This window comes from Cupressus sempervirens, chromosome 10, assembly GCF_028749045.1.
Source record: "Cupressus sempervirens isolate cs-2001-9-10 chromosome 10, ASM2874904v1, whole genome shotgun sequence".
Taxonomy (NCBI): domain Eukaryota; kingdom Viridiplantae; phylum Streptophyta; class Pinopsida; order Cupressales; family Cupressaceae; genus Cupressus; species Cupressus sempervirens.
In genome coordinates, this window is record NC_143127.1 from 617,123,466 (window position 1) to 617,143,719 (window position 20,254).

A 20,254-nucleotide genomic window follows, 5' to 3' on the forward strand; every position below is an offset into this window, starting at 1 on the left:
TTTTGTAGCTATCGATCCATTGAAGAAATGAGTTGAGAGTATCACCAAGCCTATACCAATGTTGAGTGCATCAAAGAGAGAGACAATATATGAAGAGGTTGAGTTGAGAAAACCAGTGAAGAAACTCGGAAGAAGGCCTATGGTGAAGAAAGATAAAAGAGAAGAAAAATTTAAAAGGACCAAGTTAGATGACTTGAGTCAATTTAAAGTTGTAGTACATAAGAAACCTTAGAACATTGATGAAGTATGTGAAAATCTTAGAAATATTGCAAGGTTATCAGGTTTTCTTTCCATTAATTATGATAAGTTGAGTAGAGAAGTGTTGTGGTTTCACAATGCATGCCCCATTTTCCCTAGAAATGGGGACCCCCTACTTTATTTTTCAGCTTTCCAAATCCCTAGCCTAGGGTCTAAGTCCTTTCAGGGTTTTATCTAGTGTTTTTTGACCCAATCTAGGTCCTGGTTCAAAAATCAGAAAATCATCTGAGAGGCTATCATTTTGTAAAGAAAAATGGTACACTGGTGCACCTCCACAAGTTTGCTAGTGTGCCAAATCACATCGAGAAAGAATCACCACTTGGTGATGCATAGCAGCATAGCTACGCAACACCAAGTGAAGCATTGGGTCCTGGGTCTATATAACCCAGGGACCCCCACCCTCTTCCTCACTACTTTTCTTTTTTCTCCAAGCATCCATGATCTGCAGCACCACACCTCTATAGGTGTACCTCATATTCACTCCCCTACCTACACAAAGAAAAAAAAACAACTTTAAAGACAACAATAAAGGTGTGCAACTACGTACCTATTTAGGTGCATAGCTGCACACCTTTTTTCAGTGCCAAAAAAAGAAAAAAAAAAAAGAAAACTTAAAAAATCTTTAAAAACATAAACAAAAAGCCAAATTAAGGTGCACAATACCATACCTAATTAGGTGTACTATTGTGCACCTTTAGTTTATCCTTTTTTGATAAGTCTAACATAGGGTGCACATCAACATACCCCATGAGGTGCACTATTGCATACCCCATATATTGAAAAGATTACTAAAGGATAATGTGCACCAAGCACACCTTCAAGGTGTGCCAGGTGCACATTTTTTTTACATACCTAGGATAGAAATTAGGTTTTAGATGTTTTTGGGTAGTTAGGTTTAGAGGGTTTTTTCACATCATTATTAGGTTTTAAGTTTATTGATTTTTTTTCAACTTTGGACTAATGGACATTATTTTTTTGTGAAAATTCAATGGCTTCTTCATCATCCTTCCTTGTAGAAAAGATGGTCCCAAAGATTGTGGTATTCAAGTTTCAAGGTGTTTTGACCAAGTCACGCTTTCAAAATGACTATTCAGAGATCCAAGATACTGAACTAGGTCACACAAATTTGGGTGCATTCTTGGCATTGTACAATAAACCCATAGAAAGGTCTCTGATGATATCCACTTTGATCTGGTCAAGACTTGTTAGTACAACATCACATCCACTATCAGTGCAATCTTCAAAACTAATCATGACATTAGCAGAGAATTATATTCCTAAAGAAAGGGTCATGAAGAGCATAACTGCAAAGATAATCCTAGATCTTTGACCTAATAACATAGAGAAGGTATTCCATCTTCCAAGGGCAGATTAGTTCATCAGATTGACTTATCACCAAGTAGAGAGATGGTACAGGGAACATGTAGATGGATCTTTCAAGATCATCCATTCTTCATACCTCATTAAGAAGACTCCTCTAGGGTGTGAAGTAGGAAAAGTGGATATGAAAAGAAGCCATATGAAGGAAGATATTGGATATTCAATCATACTCTTGAGTAGAGTCATGGGATTGCCAGCTTTTGGACAATTTAACATTTGGATGGTGCATTTTATTGAGACGATCAAAATTGTAGAGATGCCACTTGATTGGTCTTTAATTCTTAGTGAGAACTTGGGTGAGAAATTGGTCATGATTAAAAATAACCAAATTTTTTATATGACATCATATTTGGTATACTTGTTAGCTGCAAGAGTGACAGATTATCTAGGGCTTTTAAAAATAGGCAATATGCAAGATGCAAATGCATGGCCATCTATTGTATATCCTTAGTTGGTAAAGAAGAAGCTTCAAGAGCATATAAAGGAATACATGATTGTAAATGATGCTTTTATATTCACAATAATCTAGTTTATTGAAGGGGATTATGTGAAGAGGCAGCCAAAAAGATATTAGAAGTTGGAGCCTACTACATCCAATATAAAACATTCACATATTTAAGGGTAGCGGGTATGATGATCAATCCTAAGAAGCTCCCTAGATACCCAACTGACAGACTAATACTATTTGAGATTGTTCAACAACTCTTGTTTGCATACAACAGAGTATGAAGGTAGCACAAAGTAACTTGGATATGGCCTATTGCTATAAGACCATTCAATGTGGATCTAAGATAGGATATTCCATCTTTTGAGTCTTAGTGGGATCAATATCCTTTGGATGAATATAATTGTCTGTGACCCTATTTTGATAATATTGGAAGGGTGCAGTATCTAGCCGATAAGACATTTCATCATGAAGATGCAGTTGAAGATCATTGGATGAACGTAGTAGATGACTATGATATTTTTATAAGGGATTATTATAGGATGACTCTTTATTTGGTAGTGAAAGCTTTAAAGGTAAAGGTTCCTTTGAAGATCATGCAACAAGATACTAAAGATGTCCTTGATCCACTATTTAGTAGGGAGAAGATTGGTGATTGACCTCTCATGAATGCTGAGGTTGATAAGGAAGAAAACCCAAACATTAATCACAGGGCTAGGCATGTCATCAAATTTACAAAGGATTGAATTAAAATACCTTTCAAGATAGATCCAATTCCTTAGGCAGTGGTCTTTCACACTCAAGCCCACCTAGCAAGAGGCTGAGGAGCTAAGGTCATAGTACATTCACAACTTAGTCCCCAATGAGGCTAGAGATAGTGCACCAAATTGGCAAACAAGTTGGATATTATAGGGCTTAGAAAGGTAAAGGTAAAGGAAAGAGGAAGATGACTTCTCCTCAACAAGCCAAGCCAAAAGAGGAAACAACTTAAGCACATCCACATATAGGAGAAGCAAATGTACAAGGGTCCGAGAATGTAGAAGCCACACATGCCCAAAATAATCATCAAGTACTGCCAGCTAAACAAGGCGAAGGAGAAGCTCAAACTGAAGTGCAAGATGTGTCTCTACGTCAACAAGAGGTACAAGCCTCCCCTTTTGCTCCTAAGAGAAGAAAAATTAAGACTCCGGTCAAAAGGAGAATTTTTTTTTGTCAAGGGAGTTATTCCCTTCCCATTAGTCCCCAAAGTTATCCCAGAAGAAGGAGAGGAAGAAGAGGATGATGAGGATGAAGAGAATAAACTTGCTTTGAATCAGAGGACTCACCTTGTGAGAGCCATGGAAATAGAATGGTGAAGAACCTCCATAATCACACCACCATTCATTCTTGAGAAGGCTATTCAATCTACAACCTCTGAGGATGAAATATAGCAATGTATAGATGAGTAGGATGTTGAGGGGAATGGCATCTTTAAAATGTTATTTTTTGATTTTATGTTGGTTGGCACTGAATTGGTCAGAGACAAAATCATAAATACCCCAACTAACCAACCTCAACAGGAGGATTGGAGTTAGTTGTCACCAAAGGCATAAGGACCTGAGGTAGCTCTGCCATCCCCCATGCAAGTTACATTTTGTGTAGATAAAGGATCAATCACTCCTCTCCCTCCAAATAACAAAGAAGGACAAATACAAATAGAATAGGAGGAAGCGTCACAAAAAGTATACACCAATGACATATTAGAAGAAGAACAAATAAGTGAGTATCCTCAAAAAATTTCCCAAGACACAAAGGTGAGAACTATGGACTCCATGGATACAAATACTCTTGGTATGGATCTCTCACAAAAGGAGAAGACTTTGGAGAGGAGTGATAAGGGGGAGAGTATAGCCGAGAAAACTCCTTCATCCTCAAAAGGTAAATCCCTGATGGAGCATGTTCCAAGATGGCTGAGAAAAGAAGTGATACAAAACAAGAGGCAAAAATTCACTATGGAGGAAGAAGATGGATAGAATTGATCAAAGTTCTAAGGAATCCTAAGTCACCACCAAAGGATACACAAGCATTAGCCTTCATCATGAGTGATTAGAGCTAGGAATTATTTTCTCATATTGCTATCCCTCCTCTACATATAGATGATGAAGAATTAACTCCAAGGGATTATCAGATCAAGGAGCTCATGCTTGGAAAACCTATGTTGGAAACAACTAAGATTATGGTCACAATGGGAAACAAAGAAGTGTTCATGAGCTTAGAACAAGATGGAGCATAATTGATAACACTTTAGAGATAGAATGAGATCCTAAAGGGATCTTTAAGTGATGTTGTTGGTCCCTTAAATCCAAATTTTTTTGAGGAAACCTTGAATGCAACACTGGAGAAAATGGATAAGGGTGCAATACAGTTAGACCAATTTTTGAGAGCTTGTCAGTAGTGGAGACAGAGTTTTTGAGGAAAAGGGTGTATAGATTATATAGGGAAATCTAAAGCTATTACACATTATGCAGGATAATTGGGATAGGCTAGTTGCCATTTTGAAGCAAGATTTTGGTCTGATGGATGAAAAACATACCTGGGGAAAAGACTTGCAAGCATTATATTCAATCAAAGGAAAAAGGTATTGTATGTTGATGGAGGTGTATATAGTTGAGGAGTTAGATAAAATCAATGATTGGATAGAGAAAATTCTGGATGGCAATAAAGTAATGGAAACAATACATGCACAGATTCACAAGCTCAAGGATCAAACCTAAGAGAAAATTTTGGAGGCTAAGAAACATTATAGTGATGTGTGTTTAGAAATTTTTTAGGATGATATAAGGGATAAATTAATAAAGTTAGAGGTAGTAGTTGAGAAATTCTATAAAACTTTTGAGGAAGCTACTAATGATGATGATATCAGGCAAGCATTTAGAATGGAAGAAGCCTTATTAGAGCTGGATGTAAAACTTGGGGATTTTGTAGAGACTTGTATCGAGGTGGGAAATTATAGGAAGAAAGTGAAAGACAAATATGAAACCTTATATTTTCTAGATGTGGCTCAAGTCAATGAGACCGATGAGAAATTTAAGGACAGATACCTAGACATAGCTCTAGTATAAAGGGGAACAAAAACCAAAAGATAGAATTTCAATTTTGACATCTAGTGAAATTTTTCTTTTTTTTGGAACTTGCTTCCAAGGTATGCAGGTGCACCAGGTGTGCAGGTGCACTAGGTGCACTTTTTCAGAGGTTTGCCAAAAGTTTTGAGAATTTAGAGGTGCACTAAAAATTAATTGCTAGTGCTAAATTTAAAGTTTTCCATGCATCAAAAACACATTTTGATAGTAGTTTAACTCCTACAGACTCCTAGTGAAGATGGAGCTCCTATTTTTGACACTTTGAGACACTTCTACATCATCTCATGGCTTTCTTCTTCTTATTTTCTCATGTTTTCTTTGTTTTAAGACATGTAAAGGCTCATGCATCTAATTAATAATACAAATATGGATGAAGTCATACTAAGCACCAGTTAGAGAGTTAGTTTGTACATAAATAGATTCATTTTATTAATTTAGAAGCATATGATTGCATAAAGATATCTCTCACTCTCAACACAAATTGAGGAGAAGATTTCTTATAAATTTAGGAATGTAATATGTATTTAGGGCCACCATTATTTTGATGCAATAATATATGTTGTGGGTGGTCACATTTGTAATGTAGTGATTCTTCCCTAAGTGTGTTATATTTTGTGAATCTATGCACATGGAAGAAATTGAGCCAATAGTTTTATTGTGCTATTCTGGTTGTGTGATCTTTTGGTTCTGGTGTTTTCTACAAGTCTAGAAATTCCATTGACGTACTTAGTTTGAGAAGAGATCATCATATTGTTCCTACAAAACTTCTCATCTCATACGAGAACAATTTCTATGGCCTTACGATTTGATGAAAATTGAAACATCTTATGGTTACTAAATTCCCATCAATGATTGCATCAGTGGAATTAAGGAAGTGCTGCTCCTATTTTCATTGGTTACCGACCGATCTTTTCGAAAGCTTAACTCACAGATGCATTGTTTTTGTGACTTATGTCTGTTAGGATTTTACTTTTCATGTTTTCTACTTAAATTTCTTGTTGCCCTATCTTCATTATTTGCTTTAATAACCCTTGGTTGAATTAGGAATTCATATAGTTGCACCATTAGATTGAATTCATCATAAAAAAAAAAATACAAAAATATATTTCTTTTTTGTGTGATTATTCTTTTGAGATAGCAAGAAAATTCTACATCTTATCCAAATCATTTTAGAACTAGAAAAGGCCTCTTTGTGAAAAAACACATTTATCTTCAACTGAGTAGATTTTAGTAGGTCACAAGATCACTTGGAACCTTGGAGTTGATCCTAGATCGACTTTTCAAGAGAGGAGTTTGAAAGGATTCTCGTCGTTAAGCATTGTGCAAAATGACAACTCAATAAGAAGATAAGGAGAAGGTGGAAGAGGAAGTAGTTGATATGCTGATATATTTTAAGTATACACCCATAGAGCTTAGAAAGTTGATTCCAGAAGAATTGTACATTAAGATAGACAATAAGTGGAAACATGCTCTAACTAGTGAAAGATAGATAATGGAGGCCACATTGGCAAAAATAATGTTTTAATTCACAAAAGGGAAGATTAGTTTAGCATTGAGGGAATACATAGATAAATTTGAACCTAAGAGGAGAGCCTATTTAGTTTTGAAAAATAAAATAGAAGATATTGTACAAGCTAGAAAGGTCATGTAGAAGAAGTTATATGTCTTATTGTCAAGTGATGAAGATGCCAAGGTAGAGTGGGAGAAAAAAGTCAATCAAGTAGAGCTTTATAATATAGAAGATGTTGATGATCAAGGAAACATAGGAGATACTTTAAATGACCTAGTATAGATGAGCAAAGGAAGGAAAAATATTGTGACAGTCAATGATGAATCAAATACTAGTCCTATGAAAGTAACGATCAAGTTAGTACAACAAATTAAGAGCTAAGTTTATACCATGTTTTTTTAGTTGCCAGTCTTGACACAACTATTGGACTCTAATCTTGTGTTAGTGAAAATCAAATATTATCTTAAGATTGAGACACAGGGTGAAATATAGTTGGTTGAATTTCCAACTACACCTATTTCTATGATGAGTAAAGATGACAATCAAGGTGATGAATAGGCAATTATTGTTGAGCAATAGCGTGGGTTAGTTGCTACTAAAGAAATAAAAAAGAAAGAAATATCCAAAAAGGGAAATGATACAAAAAATATAGAAGGAGAACAGAGAGATAAGGATTGGAAAGATAAAGTAGATAAATCTACTACTGGCGAGGAAAAGCCACAAGCCTTATGACCTCAGATTGAGGAAGCTAAAGAGGCAAGACAAAAGAGTTCTATAGTTGAACTTAAACTTATTGAAGAGAAGAAATCTAGTGAAGAGCCGATGAAGATTGAAGATAAAAAATTTGAGACTCAAAGACAAGTTTGGAGCTCCAAACATAAATCTTGCAAGTATCCATGCTGAGCTTTAGCACTCCAAGTAAGAAGACTAAGAAGAAGAGGGCCCAGTACCCCATTGCATTCCAAGCTAAGCCTCTTACACTTGATGAGGACATAGTTATACCATATTAGGTCAAGTCAATCTGAAAGAGGATCAAATGAAAACTCTTAAGTGAGTTATTTGCTAGGAAAGAAAAATAATCCAAGATGAGAAGAGAGCAACATTAGAAATAAGCAAAAAAAAAGGTGCTATCTGACATAAAGAATATATTTCTTGATTTGTTTTTTATTGATAACTTAGATGAGAATGCTCCTATTATTAAGAAATTTTTAAAGATTGTAGAAAGAATAAATGATCCAAATGTTGATGTAAATGAAAAATTGATGCAATGGTCAAGAAATAAATTTGAGAAGAGAGTAATGGTAAAGGTAACAACATAAATTGTTGTTAGATAGGTAGAGCTATCAAAAATTGTGACTAATTTGGAACAAGTTTCTAATGATGTACATGTATTATTTAGAAAGTTGTTTGATAGCTCTACATACACAAAGGACATCAGAGAAAGGAAGGATAAGTTAGAATCTGATTTGCAGTATAGTGCCAATGCACTAACTATAGATGTTAGGTCCAGTGTTGTGCACTTATCCAAGGTTATTTTTTAGTAGCAAAGGCTTACAGAGTTGACTAATGAGTATATAAGAATATGATAAGTTTTGATTTCAATGCACACCATGATGACACCTCATCTTGAGGTTATGTAGATGCATTTGAAGAATGCAAAAGAGCTAGTCCAAGTAGATCCAAATCTATCATTTTTTCACAACATGGTGGATCTTGTAGAAAAATTTGAGATAGAGATTCATGCTATTGAATCAATAAGGGCTAACTGGGATAGTCAATTAAGTAAGATTTTAAAAATTCACAAAATATTTTTGGATAAGTTTGTTTGACTTGTCCACCCTAGCATCCATAAGTGACAAAAACAAGGGGGAAATATGTAAAAAGGAGGACAATGATGATCAATGGGATTTTTGTTGTTTTGAAGTTTAGAATGAAGTTTTGTATGTATATACCTAGCGAAGAGTCAGAACATGTATAGTGTATACTGAGTTAAGGTACGGATTACATTCCTAGTAGGAGTAATTTTGTTTCATTTTTTTAATGAATAGTTTTTTATCATGGTTAAGTTTTTTCCCACTAATGTTAAAGGGGGAGATTGTTTATCCCTAAGTTATGTTGTCTATTAGTATCAAATAATTAGTCATTCAAAAGGCATGGTTGTTTAGTCATCACTATGACTAAGCCATCCTATATATGTTGAGTTAAGTATTGAAGACTTGTGTATATTCTAAGTTATGTGTCGATCAGTAGTTACTACTAAGCAAGGTAAAGGTCACCAAGTACTCCATTGATTTTTGAGTTTATCAAGGATAGTAGTTGACAACAAGTGATATTGAGGCCAAGTAATTTAGTTCATGCTGAGCATAGTAAAGGATGAGGGACAATATAATGAAATATTTTATGTCAAGTGTCATTATGGTGTAGGTGTTAGGTAACACAATTTCAAATATTTGTTTGGAATGACACATAAACTTATGTTAACTATTTTTATCAAACTAGAAGCATGTTTTGAAGATTGAGGAGTGATTACACATCAAATAGAAGATCATTAATCCCTATGCAAGGAAATCCACCAATCATAAAATTACAAGGAATAAGTGGAAAAATAATTTAATCTAGATTGTTGATTAAAATCTAGAAGTTTCACTCAAATATCTTTTTAAGGAGATTCTATGACCTAGTTTGTGTGTGAGAGTATATATGGATGAAGAGTCTTGTTGCATGCAAAGTTTTGGAGGTGAATCAGAGTGTTAAAGATAAAAGAGACTGAGAAGTGCAATGAATAATTTAAAGTAGAGATAAAGAAGATATATCACAGTAAGGTGATCTTACATTGCATAGAGGAGATATGATATCAACATTGTAAGTGCATACAGAAGGATCAGGTACTGAACATTCTAATAGGTGTTTCAGAGTTTAACTCTCTTAATAGAGTATATTTAATAGGTTTTTGTAAATATCCTAATAGAGTACTTTCTTAATTATGATGTAAAAATCCTTTAATCAAGGTACAACCTAGAAGTTCTTTTAGCCTTTAACAAGATAGAACCCTCATAGGGTAGATCATTAGAAGTGATCAAACATTATAGCCTTAAAAGACACACTTTATTTCTTTAGTAGTGAAGATTTTGTAGGAATCATACCCATTGTAGTTTTACCTTCACCTTGGAGGATTTTTGCATTACCAAGTTTGTGTGTTAATGTATTATGTGTTTATGAGTTTACATTTATTTAGTTAGAAGGTAGATCTAATATTATATTGATGTGAATGATTACATTGATATGAGATAGATATAAAAATGAGGGTTTATGAGATGATGTCAAATAGGTTTCATGTTTAAAAAATGAGAAGTTCTATAGTATCATACTTTCCCTATTAGATTTTCAACAACATCATGAAACACTTTTGGAACAAACTTGCAAGGGAACTTATTTAGTTGACATGCCATTAGAATTTATCGCAAAAACTCTAGCACCAGGATCAACTATTGGGCTAAAGTTGGTTAGAGCCATATTAGAAACCCCTAACACTTTGTGATAAATGTAGTATGACAAGTGTATTACATAATGATAAATTTAGAAGGAAAGACATACTACATGAAAAAACCTAGAAGAGAGATTTTTATTAGGATAAATTTTGTAGATATTAGTATATAAAATTAATTAGAATCTATGTCATGTTCATGAATGCACTTAGTTTCAATGAAACAATTATATCCTGTCATTTGACTACTTGGTACTTGTGTCTCTACATATTTCAAAAATAGATTGTGATAAAATAATCTTGGAGAGACTAGTGATGTATAGAACATTATTCTTAAACTTGTGTCTTAAATAGTAAATCCATCTCATCTATGAATAAGATCAAATGTATGTAAAGATGTCTAGATGATTAATCACTAACAATTATTTTTTACATAAATATTTTAATCTCAAATTGGTTTCGATAAGGTAGTGATAAAACACATAGTCATAACCTAGCAAAATTGTAGTGTAAGCCAAGCACATAGTATATGTTGAGTGATCAGAGTGAGCCAAGTAATCAGTGCAAGCCAAGTGATCAAGACATATTGAGCATAAGTTTTTAGCAAATACATGCTGAGAAATATGGATAGTTAGTGCTGAGTCACTCAGGTTTTGAGAAGACTATACATGCTGAGTGATTTAGGTGCCAAGTAAATAGAGTGTTTCGAGCTATTTAGAAGTCAAGTTACAACATTAGGAGCACAGTGAAGGCCAGGCATCAGAGTCTTTGGATGCCAAGTGAACAATTTTTGGCATAGCTATTTGTAATGGAACAAACTTATATGTAGACCATTTTGGGCTGACATAATCATATTTTATGATTACAAGAGATAAGTATGAAGGTATATTATGAATCCCTATGCAGTACATGTAACCAATAAGAAGAAAGGAAGCTCAAGGTGGCAATATGGATCAACCACAATCATTAAATCTTACCTAATCGATTCCCACCAATGCTTATTTAACAAGGAAAACCCTAAAGAGTTTGTAAGGTGTGTGAGAGAGACAAATGCTAAGTGGAGAGACTAGTCATGGTGGTTGAGATGGTTGTGATAGAGCTAGCATTGAAGAATCAGTTTGAGAAGAACATAGTATAGAGGAGAAAGGATGAAGAAGACATATATTATTAGGAGGATCATGGTTTAATCAATAAAGAAAATATTTGACATCAAGGAGAAAGGTTCTAACCAAAGGATCATGGTGTTAAATCATTCTAATAGGTGATATAGAGAAAATCTCTTAACCAAGTAATCCTAATAGGATTTTTTAAATCTCTTAATTTAGTGTTTGCTTTATTGTAAGTTCAAATCCTCAAACAAGGTAAGACATAACAATCTTTGTAAGCCTTTTATAGGGCATACCTTTCATAAGGTAGATCACAAATTATGATCAAACATATTGTAGCCATAATAGGCAACACTTCACAACTATAGTAGTGAAGATTTGTGGGTGTCATCCCCACCCCAATTTTACCTTCTCATTGGAGGTTTTCTAGGTAACCAATTTACTGTGTTACATGTTATTTATTTTATGATATGGATGTGATGCAGGTTTTGTTATTTTAGTTTACATGTTAAGTTATGAGATGTATGTTGGTGATATATTTTTGAGGCAAAAGTTTCAAGTGCTAATTCACTCTCACACCCCTGCCCCCCCAACCCCCCTCAAAACTTACTTTTCCATTGTTATTTCCAACAATTGTTACCAGAGCTTTGTTCTCTTGAAAGGAAAGTTTTACAAATTTGGAGGTAAGATCTTGAAGATGGAAGTCTACATGTTGGGAAAGAATATTGAGAACCAAAATATTGAAATACAAATTTCTCTACGTCAACTCAAGGAGGCAAGGGATGAACTACAGAGAAGAAAGGAACTAGATATTCAACAAAATGACACTCAATATCAATAAGACACTATTAGATTATTTGAGAATGGAAACTCAAATGAATTTGATGTAGTAGTTTCAAATCTGATGGAAAAGAATAATACTCTAATTGAAGAGGTCAAAAATCTTAAGATAGAATAAGAAGCCTAATTAGTATTGCTATGTGAAGTGACTGAATGAAGAAAGAAAGTTGGAGAAGACAAATTCATGATTGAAGATGAAAAAAGAATACTTACTAATAGACTTGAAGAGAAGACATCAGATGTGTAAAATTTTGATAACATTTAAATGGATACAATGAATCAATTGATGCTTGAAAACCATGAATTGAATGGAATGGAAATTGAGATCACAACTCTAAAGTTAGAGAATGATCAACTGAGAAATGAGCTTAGATCAGAGAAGGAATTCATTTTCAATAAACCAAGTGAAGCCATCAAAAACTTTGAGAAATTGACAAAATGTCCAAGACCTAACAATGATACTACTAGATTGGGATACACCAATACTGAGAAAGGAGACTCATCTAAAATTGGTGAGCAAAGGAATAAAAAAGGTAACAACTACTAACCTACTTGTTATAATTGTGGAAAATTGAGTCCTACAAAAAATGTTTACAGGAGTAAAACTATCAATCAAAACCCCAAGTAGAATTATAGAGGATATTGCTACAACTACAACAAATAAGGACATTAGAAAAATGAACGCAACACAAAGACCATGAGAACTCAGAGATTTGAAGGATACCACTACAATTGTCAGAAGTATGAACACAAATCATATGAATGTAGATCTAAGGCTAAGTGGACATCAAACAAGTAGACAAAGGTACAACAAAATGGAAAATCCCATGGTTGGGATTACAACACAAGGTACAGTTGTCACCATTGTCAAGAATATGGACATGTTCTTGAGAATTGCATTAGAACACATTTTAGAGGCAACTACAATAGATGGTTGAGTAAGACTACATACTTTAGTTGTCTCAATACTGGTCATGTCTGCAAAAACTATCCAACTAGGTCACCAATGTCGAGCAATGGAACCAGTAAAGGAAAAGAAAAGATGTTGAGAAGGTAAAGGTGCAAATAAACAAGACATGGATGAAGAAGGAAAAATGCAATACATCAAGCTTAGATTAGGTCACTTCATCCAATGGATCAGGTGATCACATCATCCCCAACTAAGCAATAAAAGGTATGTGTGGGATTGATACTTGAAAAGTTATATTATAAATCAGTTCCAAGAATCTAAGATTTGAAAAGATCATATATGCATAAATTAAGATGCAATGTAGTGATTGGAACCTAGAGGAAATCTATAGTTTTGTTGTTCTCAATGTTGGTGCTAAGCATATTGGATTTCACTATTATTGTTGAGCACAGAATAGTAGTTATATCTAAGTTAAGGAGACATGGTAGCAAGTGCCAAGATGGCATTGTTGACTAAGCATGTTGATATCCTATGATAGCTGAGGTTATAGCTATGAAAGCATTGAGCATTTATTTCTGATGAAGGTTTATATAGTCAAATTTTGATTCATTTTCACTTACCAGAGTTTATAGAGAACATGAAGAGCATGAAGGTGAATTGCAAAAGAAGATTCCAGTGTTTTTGAACCAAATTCAACCACTACTTGAAATTTTTCATCAAATATGAAAGGTATTTAGCTATTTCTTAGTTACATTGTTTTATTTCTTACAAACCCTAGGTAATCAAAATGGAAATTTTATTTCTTACAAACCCTAGGTAATCAAAATGGTAGCTAGCTCTTCTACAACTTTTAGAAAAGAGGGGAATGAGGTTTTCAATGTTCAATTGATCAGTAATGATGTTAGATGACCCCCATTTTGTGCTATTCCCAAAATTTGTTACAATGGAGATCCATCTGGTGTGTTAGCTATGATACTGCCGAAGGTTCTCATGATCCAAGATGTTAGATTTTGTTATACTAGAAAGATTGGATAAGTAGGAGACATGGAAATAAGAGATGTCTACAAAAAACTATGTGATAATGAAATCTTGAGAGAAGAGTATAAAATTGTTGAATGGAAAGGGTAACACATGCCCTAGATTTTCCTTAAATGTTCAAGAGTGAATGGATTCAAATTGTTCTAAGCCACATACATGAAAACTATATTTGGTTGGAAGGTAGACCAATTAAGATCACAAAGAGGATTATAAACTAAGTATCAGGGTACCCTAACCTTGATAGATGTAAGAATAGGAGAAGTGACACAAAGGAAACTATTGAAAAGAATATAGGCATCGTGTGGAATAAGAGAGGGATGTCTATTGACACTATTTATAATCCCTTAATTACCTTTGGAATGAGAGTGATAGTTCACAAGTTCTTTCAGTAAAGCCAACTAAATAATGTTTCATGTATAGTTGTTGATTTGGGTTACAAGATAGTAAAGAGAGACCATTCCTATGACCTTGCAGAGTTACAACTACAACAACTATTTAAAAACTTGGAGGCTATTAGGAAAGCTAAAAGTGGATCATGAAAATTTGGTTCATTACTTGTTTTCATATTATTTTATGTGCAAAACACATTCCCAACCTTTGGTCAAGTTGCTTGGAAGACTAATAGGTCAATTGCACAACAAATTTCAGAATTTATTGAGAACCTTGGAGATAACTTTGAGTCAATGATGACCATTTATTTTGAGGATTTTAAGAAATCCATGAAGAAAAGATTGAGGATTCCTATATCCTTAGTGGAAAAACATTATGATGATGTTTGTTTCCTAGTGGATAAAGACCACACATATGTGCAAGATGTAATACCTAGGGTCTGATGGTTGAAACCCTTTCCATATGAGATCAATGTGGATGAAGCCTTTGCAGAAATAATAACTTTATTAGAAAAAGATATTGACAAGAGTACAACCTCATTTGGAAACTATGAGGAAGCCAAATTCAGGATCAAAATTGATTTGAAGACAACTACAATGATTAGAAAGAAGAACAAACTGGTTAAGAAGACGAGGGAGATATTTGGTGAAGGTGGACAAGAGGAAGAAGAAGAAGATGAAGAAGAGGAAGAACAAGGCCAAGCCCCACTAGAATTGACACAAGGCTTAGGTGAAGATCAAGGTGATGATGTACAAGGTTCTGAGGTAGAAGAAGCCAAGGGAGAACCTAAGGATAAGTCCAAGAAGAAGAAAGATAAGGAATAGGCAGTGGAGAAAATAGAGAAACCTGTGAAGAAACCACAATACAAGTTAGCTATACTTATGACTAGGTCATGCATAAAGGTAGCCACTATTAAGGCTATAGAAGTGACAAAGCCAAAAGGAAAGAGAGCAACTAAAAAAGTAGAGCCAAGTGAGATTGTTAAGAACACCTATAAAAGACTGAGAAAGAAGAGCACACCTTAGAAGGATTCAGATGAGGAGAAGACCGAGTTAGATGACTTGAGTCAATACAAGGTGGTAAGCCACCATCCCTCTTATGATATTGATAATTTGTGTGAAAACATTACTACAAATGTAGATTTATTTGGTTTCACACATGTAGATTTTGATAAGTTAGGAAAAGTTGATAAGAATAAAATTGAGGAGGCCATATATGACATGATGGCTACATTCAATACAACTCCTCTTGAAATTGCCAACTCATTACCCAAGAATCTATATAATAGGGTTGAGTAGAAATAACAATATAGCTTGCAGACTGAGAGATAGATCACAAAAACAACATTAGCTCAAGTTATACCACAATTAGCTAAAAAGAATATGAGTAAAATTTCCCCCAAATATAGAGCTTTCTATATCTTGAAGAAAAATATTGAAGATGTGGTTAACAAAAGCACAACAATTTTGAAATCAATCTTTGGGTTATCCCTCTAGCAATCATAGAGAAAGGTGAGTAGGAATTGCAAGAACCTAAGAAGAATTAGGAAGGAGAGAAAGATAAGGATGAAATTGCAGTAAAGGAAGCTAATGTGGTAGGTACTAAAGAAACAACAAAGGAGGCTAAAGTTGAAGATGAGCAATATGATGTACATGATGTTCAAGTTCTGAGTACTAGTCCTTCACATAAAAAGAGTCAACATGAATTAGTTGTTATTATCAAATATTTTCTTGATAATTTGACACATAATATGAATCCTTTGACTAAGGATGACATGAAGAAAATCCTAAAGGACTCTACCAATGTAGAAATATTATGCACAAATCCTATATTGGTGAGAGTTGATGAATTTCAAAAGGTAGAACTTGTATCTACAGGGGAGGAACCAAAAGACACATCAAATGTGCCCCCACCATCTACAAAGGTGAATGTAAAGGAACCATAGGATCTTTCACAAGATCAAAGTATAAACTAGGAATAGCAAGAGGTCACACAACTGACACCATCTGAAATGCCCACAATTGTATTCTAGATGAAAGAGGTAGAAGCACAACATGTAGATACATCAGTGCCAAACCTACAAAGTTTAGGTTTATTAGTAGTGGTAACTATTGAGTAGGATGGAACTAAATTTCATACAGGTCAGGAAGAAAGTCCTATACCTATACCACCATAGCAGGGTGAAGTACAAAAGAAAGATGTCAGGAATGAAGAGTTGGATTTGACTCCTAAGCTAGAGGAACATATTGCCATACAAATAGTGGTCACATTGTCAATTTCTGCATCTCCTATTAGTAGTCAAACTCTTCAATGAATGAGTACACAAGGAACACCATTACAAATATCAAGGTCGAGTACTAGCACACCCAAGAGTGTTGAAGTTACATCATTTAAGGATGTAAGTTTAGACAAAGTGATTGAACTCCAAAAGTTTGATTTAAACACAATAACTATTGAGGAAATGAGTATTCTACAACGAGCTCTTCAAAGGAAAAAGAGGCAAGAAATATTGAAGAGGGAATACAAGAAAAAGCAAGTCTTACATGACATTAAAGACATTTTCTTTGATGCCCTTAGCCTCCCAGAACTAAATGAAAATAAGCCCATCATAGAGCAACTTGTCACTATTGTGGACAAGATAAAGGATGAAGACTTCGATTCTAATATAAAATTATTAGAATGGTCAGAAAGAAAGTTTCATACCAAGGTGTTGGAAATATATCCAGTGCTATTTCACTTAGATAGGTTGATCTAGAAACCAAGATGGAAAGTGTGAAGATAGTGTTAGAGAATATCTTCTCTCTATACCCAAGTTATGCAATGTTGAATTATTCGCACAAAAGACCCACAAGGATATTGACCAGTTGCAAGGAGATCTACAGCTCATAGGTACTACTATGAAGCTATCTCTTGGTCAAAGTCAAATATATTTCTAGAGGTTACTTACTACTCAAAGTAGGTTTGCTAAGTTGCAAGCACATGATGTTAATATCAGATATACACTGATCAACATACAATCTATGCTAACTCCTCACATGGAAGTGTTGCATAAGGAACTATCCTATGCAAAAATTTTGATGAAGAAAGATTCTTTTCTTTCAACACATGATTTCTTAGTTGAGCTTGCTACCCAACTAGACATTCAGTTTCAATCTCTAGAGGTAGTATGCAATAATTGGGATGCATCTTTGAAGATAATCATGGAGCTTTACAAGTCATTTTTGGACAAACACATAGTAAGTATACAACCCAAATGATATAAGTGTCAAAAGGGGGATTATGAAATTTTTTAAGGAAAACTTTTTTCAAGGAAAATATCTACTTAGAAGGAGTATTAGTGTAGAAACAACAATGAAGCATTTACTCAAGGGGAATAATAAAGTATGGGAAATACAACAATTTTGCAAAATTTTGAAGTTTTGTATATGAGCCGATTAATGAAGTATATATTGTCTAACTTATGCATAATGTATGAATGTATATGCCATAACAAAGTGTTTTTTCTACTAATGTCAAAGGGGGAGATTGTTAATATCAAATTGGTTTTGACAAGGCAATGATAAAACACTTGGTCATAATCTAACAAAATTATAGTGCAAGCCAAGAACATAGTGTATACCAAGTGATTAGAGCAAGCTGAGAAATCAGTGAGAGCTAACTGATCAAGACATATAGAGCATAAGTTGTCATCCAATACATGTCAAGAAATATGGATATTTAGTGCCAAGTCACTCAAGTGCTGAGTAGACTATACATGCTAACTAATTCATGTGCTAAGTAAAAAGAGTGTGTCGAGCTATTAAGAAGTTGAGTTACAACATTAGGAGCATAGTGAAGGTCGAGCATCAGAGTTCTTGGATGCTGAGTGAACAATTTTTGGCATAATTATTTTTAATGGCACAAAATTCTATGTAAACTATTTTTGGGCCAACATAATCATATTTTATGATTATGAGAGATTAGTATGGAGGTATATTTCAAATCCCTGTAAAGTACATGTAACCAATCAGAAAAAGGGAACTTTAAGGCAACAATATGGATGAACCACAAGTGTTGAATCTTACCTAATCCATCCCCACCAATGCTTATTTAAGAAGGAAAACCCTAAAGAGTTTGTAAGGTGTGTGTGAGAGAAAAATTCTAAGTGGAGAGAGAGCATTCATGGTGGTTGTGATGGTTATGACAAAGCTATGAATTGAAGAATTAGTTTGAGAAGTACAAAATATAGAAGTGAAATGACAAAGAAGACATATATGATCATGAAGATCAAGGTTTAATTAGTAAAGAGAAGATCTAACATCAAGCAGAAAGGTGCTAACTGAAGGATCATGGTGTTGAATCATTCTATTAAGTGATAGAAAGAAAAGCTCTTAACTAAGTAGTCGTAATAGGCTTTTGTAAATCTCTTAACCAAGTGCTTTCTTTATTGTAAGTTCAAATCCTCTAACAAGGTGAGACCTAATATTCTTTCTAAGCCTTTAACAAGGTAGGCATTTCATAGGGTAGATCATAAATTATGATCAAACACATTGTAGCCATAATAGGCCACATTTTACAACTACAGCAATGAAGATTTGTGGGTGTCATCCCCACCCCAATTTTACCTTCTCCTTGGAGGGTTTCTGGGTAACTAATTTACTGTGTTATGTGTTATTTAATTTATGCTATGGATGTGATACATGTTATGCTATTTCAGTTCACATGTTAAGTTATGAGATGGATGTTGGTGCTTTAAGTGTTGATTCAACCCCACCCCACCCCCACCCTCCCCAAGAACTTACTTTCCCATTGTTATTTCCAAGAAAATATTGATGCTAGCTCTTAGTCTCTATATACAGGAATGCTAGTCAAATCTAACGATTTCATGGTGAATTAATAAATTAGTATTTATATTTAAATTTATCATTTTTTAGTTCTTAGTTAAAAATATATTTGAATTTAAAGTAATGCTTTACGATTGTACTTCTTAAAATATTATACAAAACAAGAAAAAATATTTTAAACTTTAGGACGATTAAGTTATATGGCATGTTCTTTCTACAATAAAAATCCACTATTATGGTCTAATCATGTATAAGAAAAATATTTAAGCATTGAAATAGTCCTATTATTAGATATATTTTGGATTGGATCCATTTTTTGAATTAATTTTTTTAAAAATCAAAATAATAGTATATTTGAGGAAATATTTTAAGAAAATAAGCAAAAATAAAAAGAAACATTATGCACTTATGCTCTATACAAACACAAATTTATACTTACTTTATGTTGAACATCAAAAATATAAATAATATTTGTACTCATCATTTAAATAAATAATTTCAACACCAAACAAATACACAAACATATAACTACCTACATGTGAGTGTTAAATATGAGCCTCTAATTCAACCACACACTTCAACATGATCATTGTTTGTTAGTAACATCCTCAAATGAACATGAGATTATTCATCTGACATGGTTGCACAAGGTGATTTGTTGCTTTCTAACTGGATGAGGTTTTACTATATGCTCTTAGAATTGAGAGTCCAATAATGAGGCCAAACAAGTACGAAAGGTTTTGAATGAATGCAAATGCAATATTAATCTATTGTTGGAAATATAAGAGGAGTAAATGAGGGGGGGTGAATGAGTTACCACAAAAATAAATCCCAGATCCCTTAGATGTCAAGTATAAAATTCAAACTGATAAAATAGATTACTACTATTACTCGGTAAACACATAGAAATTGTTGTAACTCGGTAAATGCAGAGTGTGAATTACTTTAGTG